Below are 15,530 nucleotides of genomic sequence, written 5' to 3'. Positions count from 1 at the left end.
ATGAGCTTCAAGAGGTAGTCACCGGAAATGGTTTTCACTTCACAGGTGTGCCCTGTCAGGTTTAATAAGTGGGATTTCTTGCCTTATCAATTGGGTTGGGACCATCAGTTGTGTTGTGCAGAAGTCAGGTGGATACACAGCTGATAGTCCTACTGAATAGACTGTTAGAATTTGTATTATGGCAAGAAAAAAGCAGCTAAGTAAAGAAAAACGAGTGGCCATCATTACTTTAAGAAATGAAGGTCAGTCAGTGCGAAAAATTGGGAAAACTTTGAAAGTGTCCCCAAGTGCAGTTGCAAAAACCATCAAGCGCTACAAAGAAACTGGCTCACATGAGGACCGCCCCAGGAAAGGAAGACCAAGAGTCACCTCTGCTTCTGAGGATAAGTTTATCCGAGTCACCAGCCTCAGAAATCGCAGGTTAACAGCGGCTCAGAGTTCTAGCAGCAGACACATCTCTTCAACAACTGTTAAGAGGAGACTTTGTGCAGCAGGCCTTCATGGTAAAATAGCTGCTAGGAAACCACTGCTAAGGACTGACAACAAGCAGAAGAGACTTGTTTGGGCTAAAGAACACAAGGAATGGACATTAGACCAGTGGAAATCTGTGCTTTGGTCTGATGAGTCCAAATTTGGGATTTTTGGTTCCAACCACCGTGTCTTTGTTCGACGCAGAAAAGGTGAATGGATGGACTCTACATGCCTGGTTCCCACCATGAAGCATGGAGGAGGTGGTATGATGGTGTGGGGGTGCTTTGCTGGTGACAATGTTGGGTATTTAATCAAAATTGAAGGCATACCGAACCAGCATGGATAACACAGCATCTTGCAGCGGCATGCTATTCCATCCGGTTTGCATTTAGTTGGACCATCATTTATTTTTCAACAGGACAATGACCCCAAACACACCTCCAGGCTGTGTAAGGGCTATTTGACCAAGAAGGAGAGTGATGGGGTGCTAAGCCAGATGACCTGGCCTCCACAGTCACCAGACCTGAACCCAATCGAAATGGTTTGGGGTGAGCTGGACCGCAGAGTGAAGGCGAAAGGGCCAACAAGTGCTAAGCACCTCTGGGAACTCCTTCAAGATTGTTGGAAGACCATTTCCGGTGACTACCTCTTGAAGCTCATCAAGAGAATGCCAAGAGTGTGCAAAGCAATCATCAAAGCAAAAGGTGGCTACTTTGAAGACCCTAGAATATAAGACATATTTTCAGTTGTTTCACACTTGTTTGTTAAGTATATAATTCCACATGTGTTAATTCATAGTTTTGATGCCTTCAGTGTGAATGTACTATTTTCATAGTCAAGAAAATACAGAAAAATCTTTAAATGAGAAGGTGTGTCCAAACTTTTGGTCTGTACTGTATATATATATATATATATATATATACGTATACATATAAACGTATATATTGTATAAATGTGGAGTGTTTGCAGTTATTGTAATACGTATGATAGAGAGGCTGTTTGCCATCTAAAAGGAAAAGAAGAGCATAATTGAGCCACTAATATAGATGGGAGTGAGATATTTAGCATTTCGGATTTGTGGGAATTAATTTTAAAGTTACTAAAAGGGGTTTTCCCTTGAACAAAAGTTGATTTTAATCAATAGATCTTGGAATAATAATAATTTCTACAATTGGATGTGTTTAAATAAAATGTTCCTGTGCTGAGATAATCTTATAAATGTGCCCCTGCTGTGTACTGTGTAATGCCTGTATCTGACAGGAACATGGTCTGATCATACCACATCTCCTGGGCAGGGGAGGAAGGAAAAGAGAATACAGACATTACAGAAGGGGATCACAGCTGATTCTTTCTTTGAGGTAAAACATTGCTTATAAACAGGCAGGGAAATGTTTTACATCACAGAAAGAATCAGCTGTGATCTCCTGCTATCCTGTCTGTATACTCTCTTTTGCTTCATCCCCTGCCCCTGAGCTGTGGTATGATCAGACCATGTTCCTGTACTGTCAGACACAGCCATTACACAGTACACAGCAGGGACACATTTATATGATTATCTCAGCACAGGAACATTTTATTTAAACACATCCAGTTGTGGAAGTTATTATTATTCCAAGATCTATTGATTAAAATCAACTTTTGTTCGTGGGAAAACCCCTTTAAGGAACCAAACTTATGCAATTCAGATATAATATTCGGTAGGCTAGTGACAGGTGATGTTATATATAGAAGAAGGTCATCTGCAAATAGGGCTAATTTATGATCTCTTGATTGGAGTGTAACTCCTTTGATTGAGTTTTTTTTGAATAGCTACATCTAAATGTTACATAATTAGAACATACAATAAAGGAGAAAAGGGGCAGCCTTGTCTTGTCCCATTTCGAATCTGAAATGGGCACCAAAGAGAGCCATTAACTTTCACTTGTGCAGAGCGGGACGTATAAAGAGCAGCTATTCTATGTAACATGGTCTCTCGCATTCCAATACCCCTAAGAGCCTGAAACATAAACTCCCAGTGCACCCTGTCAAAGAATTTTTCGGCATCAATCGACAAGATGCTGTCTCGCAAGGTGTAGGAAAGACTAAGTGCAACACAAAGGGAAGAGGGAAAAGGGGGTCCAGACTCTAGGGAAATGGGGTAGTGGAGACCTCGTAGGCTGACCTTATATCACCCTGTCTCCCCTAACGTCCCTTTATTGGTTCCGCTTGCTGCACAGGAACCTCGCCCTGTCTTTCCCTGGCATTTGGCCCTGTCTAGGGAAGGGAGGTGATGAGCGCTAGTCGATCCCCACTGACAACTAAAGACAACAAGGGGGAGCAAACAAGGGAAGATAGCTTAGCTTTCGTCGACTTCAGAGAGATGAACACACGTCCTCTTAGCACCAGAGAGAAAGAAGTAATGCACTTGCTCCAAGCCTTCACAAGGGGTCATGTGAGTATCGTTGGCACCTCCATCTAGCAAACCGCAGGTATTTATACACCCAGGCAAGGGTGTTAATTAGCAAGAGGAAAGTAGCTGCTGGGTCCTAGAGAGACAGCTTCTAAGAAGGTGTCTGTAATGCCAAACAAAGAGATCTCCTGCAACCAACTACAGGGCGACTGTCTGTCACTTCTGACACACCCGTTACAGTACCCCCCCCCTCTACGAGTGGCCTCCGGACACTCAGGACTGGGTTTCTCAGGATAAGAGGTGTGGAATAAACAAACCAACCACCTATGATGCTGAAACCCACATCCTCTCTTCTGGACTATAACCCTTGCAATGCACCAAGTATTGTAGAGAACGACGTTGAAGACGAGAATCTACAATCCTCGAAATCTGGAACTCCAGATTACCATCAACCATTACTGGGGACGGTTTTAGAGGTGAGGGCTCAAGAGGTTCCACATACTTCTTGAGTAAGGACCTGTGGAACAAGTTGTGGACCTTAAGGGCCTGAGGAAGTTCAAGACGGAACGCTGCTGCGTTAATGACGGCGGTTATTTTATAGGGACTAATAAACTTAATTCCCAGCTTCCAAGAAGGAATTTTCAATCTTATATTCTTGGTAGACAACCACACAAAGTCATTCACATTCAGGTTCGGACCTGGCAAGCGTTTTCTGTCAGCCATACATTTATACCTGTCTCCCATGATCTTTAAATTACTCAGAACACCCCGCCATACCGAGGAGAGTGACAAAGCAAATCATTCCTCCTCAGAAACTCCCGAAGCTCCTCCCCCACTAAAGGTACCAAACTGTGGGTGGTAACCGTATGCACTGAAGAACGATGACCTGCCAGTGGATTCTTGATGATTATTAATGGCAAATTCTGCCAGCGGTAGGTAGGATGCCCAAACCTCCTGATTTTCGGAGATGAAAACACCTGAGATAGGTCTCCAAATTCTGATTGACACGCTCAGTCTCTCTATTCGACTGAGGGTGGAAGGCAGAGGAAAAGGACAGCTGCACCCCCAGTCGAGAACAGAATGTCTTCCAGAACTTGGAAAAAATTTGGCTCCCCCGATCTGACACCACATCGGAGCTTCGCTGTCTCATTTATGAACACCTGAGCAAGTGTCTTGGCATTTGGAAGTGCAGGTAATGCGAAGAAGTGAACCATTTTACTGAACCTATGTACAACCACCAAAACCACCATTTTGCCTGCAGAAACCGGTAGGTCAGTAATAAAATCCATGGGCAAGTGTGTCCCTGGCCTACTATGGATAGGTAGCAGAAGAAGAGTACCAGACGGATGGATATGCGAAACCTTAGAACGCGTGCAAATACTACAAGCAGATACATGTTCAATCACATCCCGATGCAACCCCGGCCACCAAAAACGACGAGAGAGGAGGTCCGCAGTTGCCTTACCACCTGGATGACCAGCAAGCACAGAGTTATGATGTTCTTTAATAACCTTTCTGGAGGGTAGGAGGCAGGGGCGTCCCCCTGAGCCTTCAACACCTTGCCCTCCAGTTCAGGATATAATGCCAAAATGACTACCCCCTTCTGTAATATCGGGGCAGGGTTCTCATGGTCACCGCCACCAGGGAAGCTCTGGGACAAAGCATCAGCCTTGACATTTTTGACCCCTGGACAAAAAGTGACAACAAAATTGAACCTAGTAAAAAACAGGGATCATCTGGCTTGCCTAGGTTTGAGATGTTTAGCTGACTGGAGATATGACAGGTTCTTATGGTCAGTAATAACAGTAATAGGATGGACAGCCCCCTCCAACCAATGTCGCCATTCTTCAAACGGCAATTTGATCGCCAAGAGTTCCCTATTACCCACGTCATAATATCTCTCAGCCAAAGACAATTTATTAGAAAAGAAGGCGCATGGACACCATTTACCCTGAGACAACACAGCCCAACCCCCACATCCGATGCATCAACTTCCACAATAAAGGGCTGGGAAACATCGGGTTGACTGAGTATAGGTGCAGTTGCAAAATAATTCTTTTAGGAAGAAAAAACCTGAAGGGAGGCCTCCAACCATTTGGAAAAATCAGACCCCTTCTTAGTCATGTCAGTAAGGGGTTTCACAATTACTGAGTAATTTTGGATGAATTTCCGGTAAAAATTAGTAAAGCCCAGAAAACGTTGTAGAGCCTTCAGGTTCTAATCAAGGACCCAATCAAGGACTGCACAGATCTTCTCCGGATCCATCCTAAAACCCGAAGATGACAACAAGTACCCGAAAAACTGCACCTACTGAACAGCGAAAACACATTTTTCCAGTTTGGCATAGAGTTTGTTATCCCTTAATATCTGAAGCACCTGTTTAACATGCCCCCAATGTGTCTCAAAATCAGATGAGTAAACCAAAATATCGTTCAGATAGATCACCACAAACCTCCCCACCAAATGATGGAAAATATAATTTATGAAATGCTGGAATACTGCTGGTGCATTGGTCAAACCGAAAGGCATAACCAGACTCTCAAAATGCCCTTTAGGGGTATTCAATGCTGTTTTTCCATTCGTCCCCTTCTCTGATTCTAACCAGATTGTAGGCTCCCCTTAAATCTAACTTGGAGAATACCCTAGCTCCTACAACCTGGCTGAACAAATCAGGAATCAGAGGCAGAGGGAATGGATCTCAGATGGTAATTTGATTTAATTCCCGGAAATCTAAACAGGGACGTAGACCACCATCTTTTTTCTTCACAAAGAAGAACCCTGCTGCCACAGGCGAAGATGAGGGCCTAATGTGTCCCTTCTCCAGACTTTCCGCAATGAAATCTTTCATGGCTTGTCTCTCAGGGCCAGAAAGATTATACAGTCTGGACTTTGGTAGTTTAGCTCCGGGGGTCAGGTTAATAGGACAGTCGTACGGTGAGGAGGCAAATTCTGACACCCCCTCTCAGAAAAAATCTCCTCAAAACCAGACAGAAAAGCTGGTAATATTTCCGTAGAGACAGTAGCAAAGGAAATATCTAAACAGTTCTCATGGCAGTAATCTCCCCATTCAATAATCTTCCTGGTTTGCCAATCCACAAGCGGATTATGTTTCACCAGCCAGGGAGACCCAAAACAATTGGGGTGGGAAGACTGTCCAGGACATAGCAAGGGATTATTTCACAATGAACCGACCCACCCTCATTTTACATTATGTACAATCTGAGTAAACGCTTTCTGTGCAAGTGGCGCTGAGTCAATGGCAAAGATTGAAATAGGTTTAGCTAAAGTACAGCAATCAAGACCACTGACAACTAAAGACAACAAGGGGGAGCAAACAAGGGAAGATAGCTTAGCTTTGCGTCGACTTCAGAGAGATGAACACACGTCCTCTTAGCACCAGAGAGGAAGAAATAATGCACTTGCTCCAAGCCTTCACAAGGGGTCATGTGAGTATGGTTGGCACCTCCATCTAGCAAACCGCAGGTATTTATACACCCAGGCCAGGGTGTTAATTAGCAAGAGGAAGGTAGGTGCTGGGTCCTAGAGAGACAGCTTCTAGGGCGACTGTCTGTCACTTCTGACACACCCGTGACAAATGCACATGGGATTCCCCCCTCTTCCAGCCCATCTGACAATGATATAGTCTTTATAGTGTTGTCTCTTGCTTCACACCCAGGGATAAATCCCACCTGATCCTGGTCTATTAACATTGGAAGGAGGGAACACAGTCTATATGAGATCATTTTTTAATACATTTTGATATCTACTTTTATTAGAGAAATCGGGCGATAGCTGCCACAGAGTGAGAGATCTTTACCGGGCTTAGGAAGCACTGTAATATGTGCCCTAAGGGCCTGAGGGGGAAAAAACTCTCAGACCACACATTGATAAGAACACGGGGCTCATTAAATCTGAAAACTGTTTAAAAAAACCTTCTGTATAGCCATTGGGCTTTTCCCCCATTTCAACTTCCTAATAACTGTAGTTACCTCCTCCAAGGTAAAATCCCTCTCCAGATCAATTAGTACTTCTTCAGATAGTCTATGTTGATGTAAGTAATATTTTATTTTATTTTGAACTTGAGGTATGGGAAGATCTTTAAAATGGCCCTTAATGTTATATAGAGATTTGTAATAATCACTAAAACCCTGAAGAATATCTCGAATATTGTGTACCTTTTCACATCAGTAGATTTTATGAATGGAATATTAGTGTTTAAAGTGCGTGGGTGCAAAGCTCTGGATGATAGTTTACCACTTCTATTGCCTAGTTGATAAAAGCTACTTCTGATTCGCTCTCTAAAACATCGGGTCTTCTGATCTATGATTGCTAATAGTTTTTGCCTGGCAGTTGAAAGTTGTGAATATATGGGTGAGGATGGGTTTTGTTTATGTTGCGTTTCAAGTTTGGCAATTTGAGAAGAAAGATCAGCTATTTCTGTGGGCCCTTTCTTTTTTAAGACGTGTTCCATGTGATATAAGGTTGCCTCCTAAGACACTCTTCAGAGATTCCCATTGAATTGTGAGGGAGGTAGGATCCTGATCATGATCATAAACGAAATTCTGGATAGTTTGATTTAGTTCTGATAGACGCAATGGGTCTTGGAGTAAATTCTCATTCAAGCGCCATGTAAAACTGGGTCTAGAATGGGAGTTCAATTGTATGGAAAAGTAGATAGGAGCATGATCTGACCATAATATAGAACCCACCTCCACCTCCACCCAGAGATCTAATAATGTATGGGAAATAAAAAAAAGTAATAAATTCTACTGTAGGTGGCATGCACTGGTGAGCAGAAACTATAATCCTTGGTTTCAGGATGAAGGACCCTCCAGACATCAAACAAACTCATGTTTTGTAATAGTTTTTTTTAACTTGCTGTATGGAAGATGGCGAGAAGACTTACCAGTGGATACATCAATTGATGGATTCATAGGGAGGTTAAAATCACCACCCAATATCACGGGAGAGGAACCTGCAAACGCCTCCAGGAGTCTCAAACAGTCTGAGCCAAATTTCGTCTGGCCTTGGTTCGAAAAATATACATTAGCGATCCCAAAATTACTTGTACCCCATGACATTCATAAGAAAATATATCTGCCTGAGGAATCAACAAGGGAATCTAGAATTTCGGGTACAAATGATTTATGGAAAGCTACTGAAACCCCCTTAGGTTTGGAATCTGGGTTAGAGCTATGAAACCATGTTGGACAATATTTTGAAGAACATTTTGGGATTGCCCCAGACCGAAAATGTGTTTCCTGGAGCATTAAAACTGAAACATGTTGCCTATGGCTTAAATATAGAATTTTACCTCTTTTCTCAGAGATGTTCAGCCTCTTTAAAGAGCAGAACTTGATTTTATCCATAGTCATTGGGTAATAACAGCATCTGGATATGTGGGCCCGAACACCAGCCCAGGCGAGAGACTGAAGAATAGATAAGAGAAGTAGGGAAAAAGGGAAAAGAAAAGAAACTGGGGAAAATGGAACACGAGTGTAGTATCCCGAGCTCCATAAGTGCTATATTTAGGTAACAGTTGTTAGGAAGGAAGTCAATATCGGGTTGCAGCTCCACCCACACTCCCCAGCCATTAAGTCAAAATAATTAATAAAATATGTCAATATATTTAAAGCCATAATCTCAACTATAAATTAATTTATATAAAGTAGAAATGACAAAAAGCTAACCATAAATCTTACTATTAGATTATCATATCACCATAAGTAGTACCTTCTTTTCTTCTTATTCAAAAATTACTTTAATATATATACTGTATATATATATATATATATATATATATATATATATATGTAGAACTTGAAATGCAGTACTAAAGAGAATTTCTTATAGCTCTGAACAGATTCTATAACTTAAGATAAACAATAAGGATATAGAGCATCAACATCTCGTTAAGTTCTATATAACGGCACATGAGCAAAGTAAGGTGAACCGGATTGGTCACTTCTAGTAAGTCAAACCATCTATATCAGGGATGTCAAACTCAAACACACAAAGGGCCAAAATGAAAAACTTGACAAAGTATACCTAGTATACAGTATAATGGGCCCTACATAGTCCTCCATACAGAATAATGGGCCACACATAGTCATCCTTACAGAATAATGGCCCTCACATAATCTTCCTTACAGTATAATGGGCCTCACATAGTCCTCCATGCAGTATAATGGGCCCCACATAGTCCTCCATACAGTATAATGGGCCCCACAAAGTCCTCCATACAGTATAATGGGCCCACATAGTCCTCCATACAGTATAATGGGCCCGATATAGTCCATAGTCCTCCATACAGAATAATGGCCCCACATAGTCCTCCATACAGAATAATGGGTCCCACATAGTCCTCCATACAGAATAAGGGCCCCACATAGTCCTCCATACAGAATAATGGGCCCCACATAGTCCTCCATGCAGAATAATGGACCCCTGATCGGTGACGTCAGCGGTCAGCTGATGGTCGCGTGACCATCAGGTGATCGGTGACGTTGGTGGTCAGCTGATGGTCACGGGACTATCAGCTGATCAGTGCCGGCAGCAATCAGCTGATGGTTTACATGACCATCAGCTCATTGCTGACGCCGGCAATCAGTTGATGGTCACGTGACCACAGCTGATCGCTGATGCTGGCAAACAGTTGATGGTCATGTGATCATCAGCTGATTGCTGATGCCGGCAATAGTTATGCTATTCATATTTCATATCTATATACTCAGTGTTACAGTGTGCTACTTTATTTGTTCATTATATATGGAGGTAGCTGCTCTTAGTAAGCTCTTAGTAAGCACCTGTTCACACCTAGTTTTTGTAGTGGAAGTGCCGTCATTTTCTTTGTTACTAGATTCAGCGTTGACTGAGCACTCCACCCCCACCCCCATGCCGCAGGTGGTTTTAAATGCATCAGGATCTGTCTTTCCCACACATAAGCAGACGGAGGTCTCTTAGAGAGGTATTCACATTGATAGGTCCTGACTAGAGATGAGCGGTGTTCGACTAGAACTGTTCGCCAATCTCAAATTCGAGCTGTTTTGGGCGGTGTTCGAGTTGTTCGACGAACCCGAACGATTTGCAAAAAATTCGGCTGTTCGAGGTTATGTTCGATAACTGTTCGTGCACCAAAAGCGTGTCCTGCATGTCTGGCGCTATTTAGAGCACCAATCATGCAGGGATTGTCTGCCACTCACTGTAATGCCACAGCCATGGTGGTTGTGGCATTACAGTGATTGCCCAAATCGATGGGAACAGTGCCAACAGTGAAACATGAAAAGCCGGCAATTCATCAGCGGCATACACCGGTACCCGACAATTTAGAACCGAAAGAATAGAGCTTCACACATAGATTAGATAGATATAAACATGTCAGCCACATATATACGAAGTACAGTGAAAGTGCTGCTTACTGTACTTGTCATTTAGCGTAAAGGATTTATCAAAAAAAATAATAGTGTTTTCATGCACCGTCTCTTTAAAAAAGCCGGCCGGCAATTCAGCATCTGTACCCGACAATTTATAACAGACAGAATAGAGCTTCACACATAGATTAGATAGATAGAAACATGTCAGTCACATATATATGAAGTACAGTGATAGTGTTGCTTACTGTACTTGTCATTTAGCGTAAAGGATTTATCAAAAAAAATAATAGTGTTTTCATGCACCGTCTCTTTAAAAAAGCCGGCCAGCAATTCAGCAGCGGTACCCGACAATTTATAACAGACAGAATAGAGCTTCACACATAGATTAGATAGATAGAAACATGTCAGTCACATATATATGAAGTACAGTGATAGTGTTGGTTACTGTACTTGTCATTTAGTATTAAAATAAAGGATTTATTATTAAAAAAATTGGCGTGGGGTTCCCCTTAATTTTAGGCTCTAGCGGAGGTTAAGCAGACGGCTGGGGCAGATGTTTGAAGCCTGGGAAGGGGGTAATACCCACGGAGCTTCCCAGGCTACTAATATCAGCCCCCAGCTGAATACATAGCCTTTACTAGCTATTAAAATGGGGGACCCCCCCAAAAAAAATGACGTGGGGTCCCCCCTAATTTAATAGCTAGCAAAGGCTAGGCATACAGCTGGGGGCTGATATTAATAGCCCAGGAAGGGAGCCATGAATATTGGCCCCCTCCCAGGCTAGAAACACCAGCCGTCAGCCGCCCCAGAAATGGCGCATTCATAGGATGCGCCAATTCTGGCACTTAGCCTCGCTCTTCCACGCTGCCCTGGTGCGGTGGCAGGGGGTAATAGGGTTGGGGTTGATGTCAGCTTATAATGCCAGCTGACATCAAGCCCAGGTTAGTAATGGAGAGGCGTCTATAAGACACTCCCGTTACTAACCCCATAGTCAAAGTTAAAAAAAACACAAACACCCAGAATAAAGTCCTTTAATTGAAATAAAGACACAATCCTTTATTGTTCTAAATTAAACCATACTTACCGTCACGCCCATTCCAGCTGAAGCCAACGATCTCCTGCAATAAAAGAAAAATAATAAAGCAACCTCATCCTTACCTTTCCATGGTTCCCACTACAGCTTCAGCTCTGCTACATCGAGATGACAGGCTGGACCGCAGCAGAACGCTGCCATCCAGCCTGTCATCCCGCAGACACTGAGAAGCGCAGGCTTGCTTGCGCTGCTCAGCGTCTCTCTGTGACGACATCCAGATGAGCCGAGTTCATGTCCAATGAACTCGGCTCACCTCATGCACGTCACTGACAGCGTGGGAAAATTCTCAAGCTGAAGCGGTGAGTGCAGGAGAATTCTCCCACGCTGTCAGTGACGTGCATAAGGTGAGCTCATGTCCAATGAACTCAGCTCACCTCCTGCACGTCACTGACAGCGTGGGAGAATTCTCCTGCACTCAGCGCTTCAGCGTGAGAATTCTCCCGCTGAAGCGCTGAGTGCAGGAGAATTTTCCCACGCTGTCAGTGACGTGCATAAGGTGAGCTCATGTCCAATGAACTCAGCTCACCTCCTGCACGTCACTGACAGCGTGGGAGAATTCTCCTGCACTCAGCGCTTCAGTGTGAGAATTCTCCCACGCTGAAGCGCTGAGTGCAGGAGAATTTTCCCACGCTGTCAGTGACGTGCATGAGGTGAGCCGAGTTCATTGGACATTAACTCGGCTCATCTGGATGCCCTCACAGAGAGACACTGTGGAGCGCAAGCAAGCCTGCGCTTCTCAGTGTCTGCGGGATGACAGGCTGGATGGCAGCGTTCTGCTGCGGTCCAGCCTGTCATCTCGATGTAGCAGAGCTGAAGCTGTCATGGGAACCATGGAAAGGTAAGGATGATGTTGCTTTATTATTTTTCTTTTATTTCAGGAGATCGTTGGCTTCAGCTGGAATGGGCGTGATGGTAAGTATGGTTTAATTTAGAACAATAAAGAATTGTGTGTTTATTTCAATTAAAGGACTTTTTTCTGGGTGTTGTGTTTTTTTTAAATACTTTACTAGAAATTCATGGTGGTCATGTCTAATATTGGCGTGACCCCATGAATTTCGGGCTTAGGGCCAGCTGATAATGCCAAGCTGGCCCTAACCCCTTTATTACCCAGTGAGCCACCGCATCAGGGCCCTGGATGAGTTGGGTACAGCGCCAGAAGATGGCGCTTCTATGAACGCGCCATTTTCCGGGGTGGCTGCGGACTGCAATTTGCAGCGGGGGTGGCCCAGAAAGCTTGGGCCTCCCTGCGCTGCGGATTCCAGCCCCCAGCTGCCTAGTTGTACCTGGCTGGACACAAAAACAGGGCGAAGCCCCACGTCAATTTTCTTTAAATTATTTCATGAAATAATTAAGAAAAAAAGGGCTTCCCTATATTGTTGTGTCCGGCCAGGTACAAATAGGCAGCTGGTGGTTGGGGGCAGCCCGTTCCTGCCTGCTGTACCTGGCTGGACACAAATATAGTGCGAAGCCCCACGTCAATTTTTTTTAAATTATTTCATGAATTTCCTGAAATAATTTAAAAAAATTGAAGTGGGGCTTCGCACTATATTTGTGTCCAGCCAGGTACAGCAGGCAGGAACGGGCTGCCCCCATCCACCAGCTGCCTATTTGTACCTGGCCGGACACAACAATATAGGGAAGCCCTTTTTTTCTTAATTATTTCATGAATTTCATGAAATAATTAAAAAAAATTGAAGTGGGGCTTCGCACTATATTTGTGTCCAGCCAGGTACAGCAGGCAGGAACGGGCTGCCCCCATCCACCAGCTGCCTATTTGTACCTGGCCGGACACAACAATATAGGGAAGCCCTTTTTTTCTTAATTATTTCATGAATTTCATGAAATAATTAAAAAAAAAGTACGTGGGGCTTCGCCCTATTTTTGTGTCCAGCCAGGTACAACTAGGCAGCTGGGGGCTGGAATCTGCAGCGCAGGGAGGCCCAAGCTTTCTGGGCCCCCCCCCGCTACAAATTGCAGTCCGCAGCCACCCCGGAAAATGGCGCGTTCATAGAAGCGCCATCTTCTGGCGCTGTACCCAACTCATCCAGGGCCCTGGTGCGGTGGCTCACTGGGTAATAAAGGGGTTAGGGCCAGCTTGGTATTATCAGCTGGCCCCAAGCCCAAAATTCATGGGGTCATGCCAGTATTAGACATGACCGCCATGAATTTCTAGTAAAGTATTTAAAAAAAACACAACACCCAGAATAAAGTCCTTTAATTGAAATAAAGACACAATTCTTTATTGTTCTAAATTAAACCATACTTACCATCACACCCATTCCAGCTGAAGCCAACGATCTCCTGCAATAAAAGAAAAATAATAAACCAACCTCATCCTTACCTTTCCATGGTTCCCACGACAGCTTCAGCTCTGCTACATCGAGATGACTGGCTGGACCGCAGCAGAACGCTGCCATCCAGTCTGTCATCCCGCAGACACTGAGAAGTGCAGGCATGCTTGCGCTCCTCACTGTCTCGCTGTGACGGCATCCAGATGAGCCGAGGTCATGTCCAATGAACTCGGCTCACCTCATGCACGTCACTGACAGCGTGGGAAAATTCTCACGCTGAAGTGCTGAGTGCAGGAGAATTCTCCCACGCTGTCAGTGATGTGCATGAGGTTAGCTCATGTCCAATGAACTCAGCTCACCTCCTGCACGTCACTGACAGCGTGGGAAAATTCTCCTGCAATCAGCGCTTCAGCGTGAGAATTTTCCCACGCTGTCAGTGACGTGCATGAGGTGAGCCGAGTTCATTGGACATGAACTCGGCTCATCTGGATGTCGTCACAGAGAGACGCTGAGCAGCGCAAGCAAGCCTGCGCTTCTCAGTGTCTGCGGGATGAAAAGCTGGATGGCAGCGTTCTGCTGCGGTCCAGCCTGTCATCTCGATGTAGCAGAGCTGAAGCTGTCGTGGGAACCATGGAAAGGTAAGGATGAGGTTGCTTTATTATTTTTCTTTTATTGCAGGAGATCGTTGGCTTCAGCTGGAATGGGCGTGATGGTAAGTATGGTTTAATTTAGAACAATAAAGGATTGTGTCTTTATTTCAATTAAAGGACTTTATTCTGGGTGTTTGTGTTTTTTTTAACTTTGACTATGGGGTTAGTAATGGGGGTGTCTTATAGACGCCTCTCCATTACTAACCTGGGCTTGATGTCAGCTGGCATTATAAGCTGACATCAACCCCAACCCTATTACCCCCTGCCACCGCACCAGGGCAGCGTGGAAGAGCGAGGCTAAGTGCCAGAATTGGCGCATCCTATGAATGCGCCATTTCTGGGGCGGCTGACGGCTGGTGTTTCTAGCCTGGGAGGGGGCCAATATTCATGGCTCCCTTCCTGGGCTATTAATATCAGCCCCCAGCTGTCTGCCTAGCCTTTGCTAGCTATTAAATTAGGGGGGACCCCACGTCATTTTTTTTGGGGGGTCCCCCATTTTAATAGCTAGTAAAGGCTATGTATTCAGCTGGGGGCTGATATTAGTAGCCTGGGAAGCTCCGTGGGTATTACCCCCTTCCCAGGCTTCAAACATCTGCCCCAGCCGTCTGCTTAACCTCCGCTAGAGCCTAAAATTAAGGGGACCCCCACGCCAATTTTTTTAATAATAAATCCTTTATTTTAATACTAAATGACAAGTACAGTAACCAACACTATCACTGTACTTCATATATATGTGACTGACATGTTTCTATCTATCTAATCTATGTGTGATGCTCTATCTTTCTGTTCTAAATTGTCGGGTACCGCTGCTGAATTGCCGGCCGGCTTTTTTAAAGAGACAGTGCATGAAAACACTATTATTTTTTTAAATAAATCCTTTACACTAAATGACAAGTACAGTAAGCAACACTATCACTGTACTTATTATATATGTGACTGACATGTTTCTATCTATCTAATCTATGTGTGAAGCTCTATTCTTTCTGTTCTAAATTGTCGGGTACAGATGCTGAATTGCCGGCCGGCTTTTTTAAAGAGACGGTGCATGAAAACACTAATATTTTTTTTAATAAATCCTTTACACTAAATGACAAGTGCAGTAACCAACACTGTCACTGTGCTTCTTATATGTGTGACTGACATGTTTCTATCTATCTAATCTATGTGTGATGCTCTATTCCTTCTTGTCTAAATTGTCGGGTACCGGTGTATGCCGCTGCTGAATTTGCCCGCCGGCTTTTTTAAAGAGAGTGTCTTCTGAGC

This window comes from Phyllobates terribilis, unplaced genomic scaffold (genome assembly GCF_046119375.1).
Source record: "Phyllobates terribilis strain yellow unplaced genomic scaffold, ASM4611937v1 Scaffold_12__6_contigs__length_324123572, whole genome shotgun sequence".
Taxonomy (NCBI): Eukaryota; Metazoa; Chordata; class Amphibia; order Anura; family Dendrobatidae; genus Phyllobates; species Phyllobates terribilis.
Note: the sequence above shows the minus strand (reverse complement) of the source record.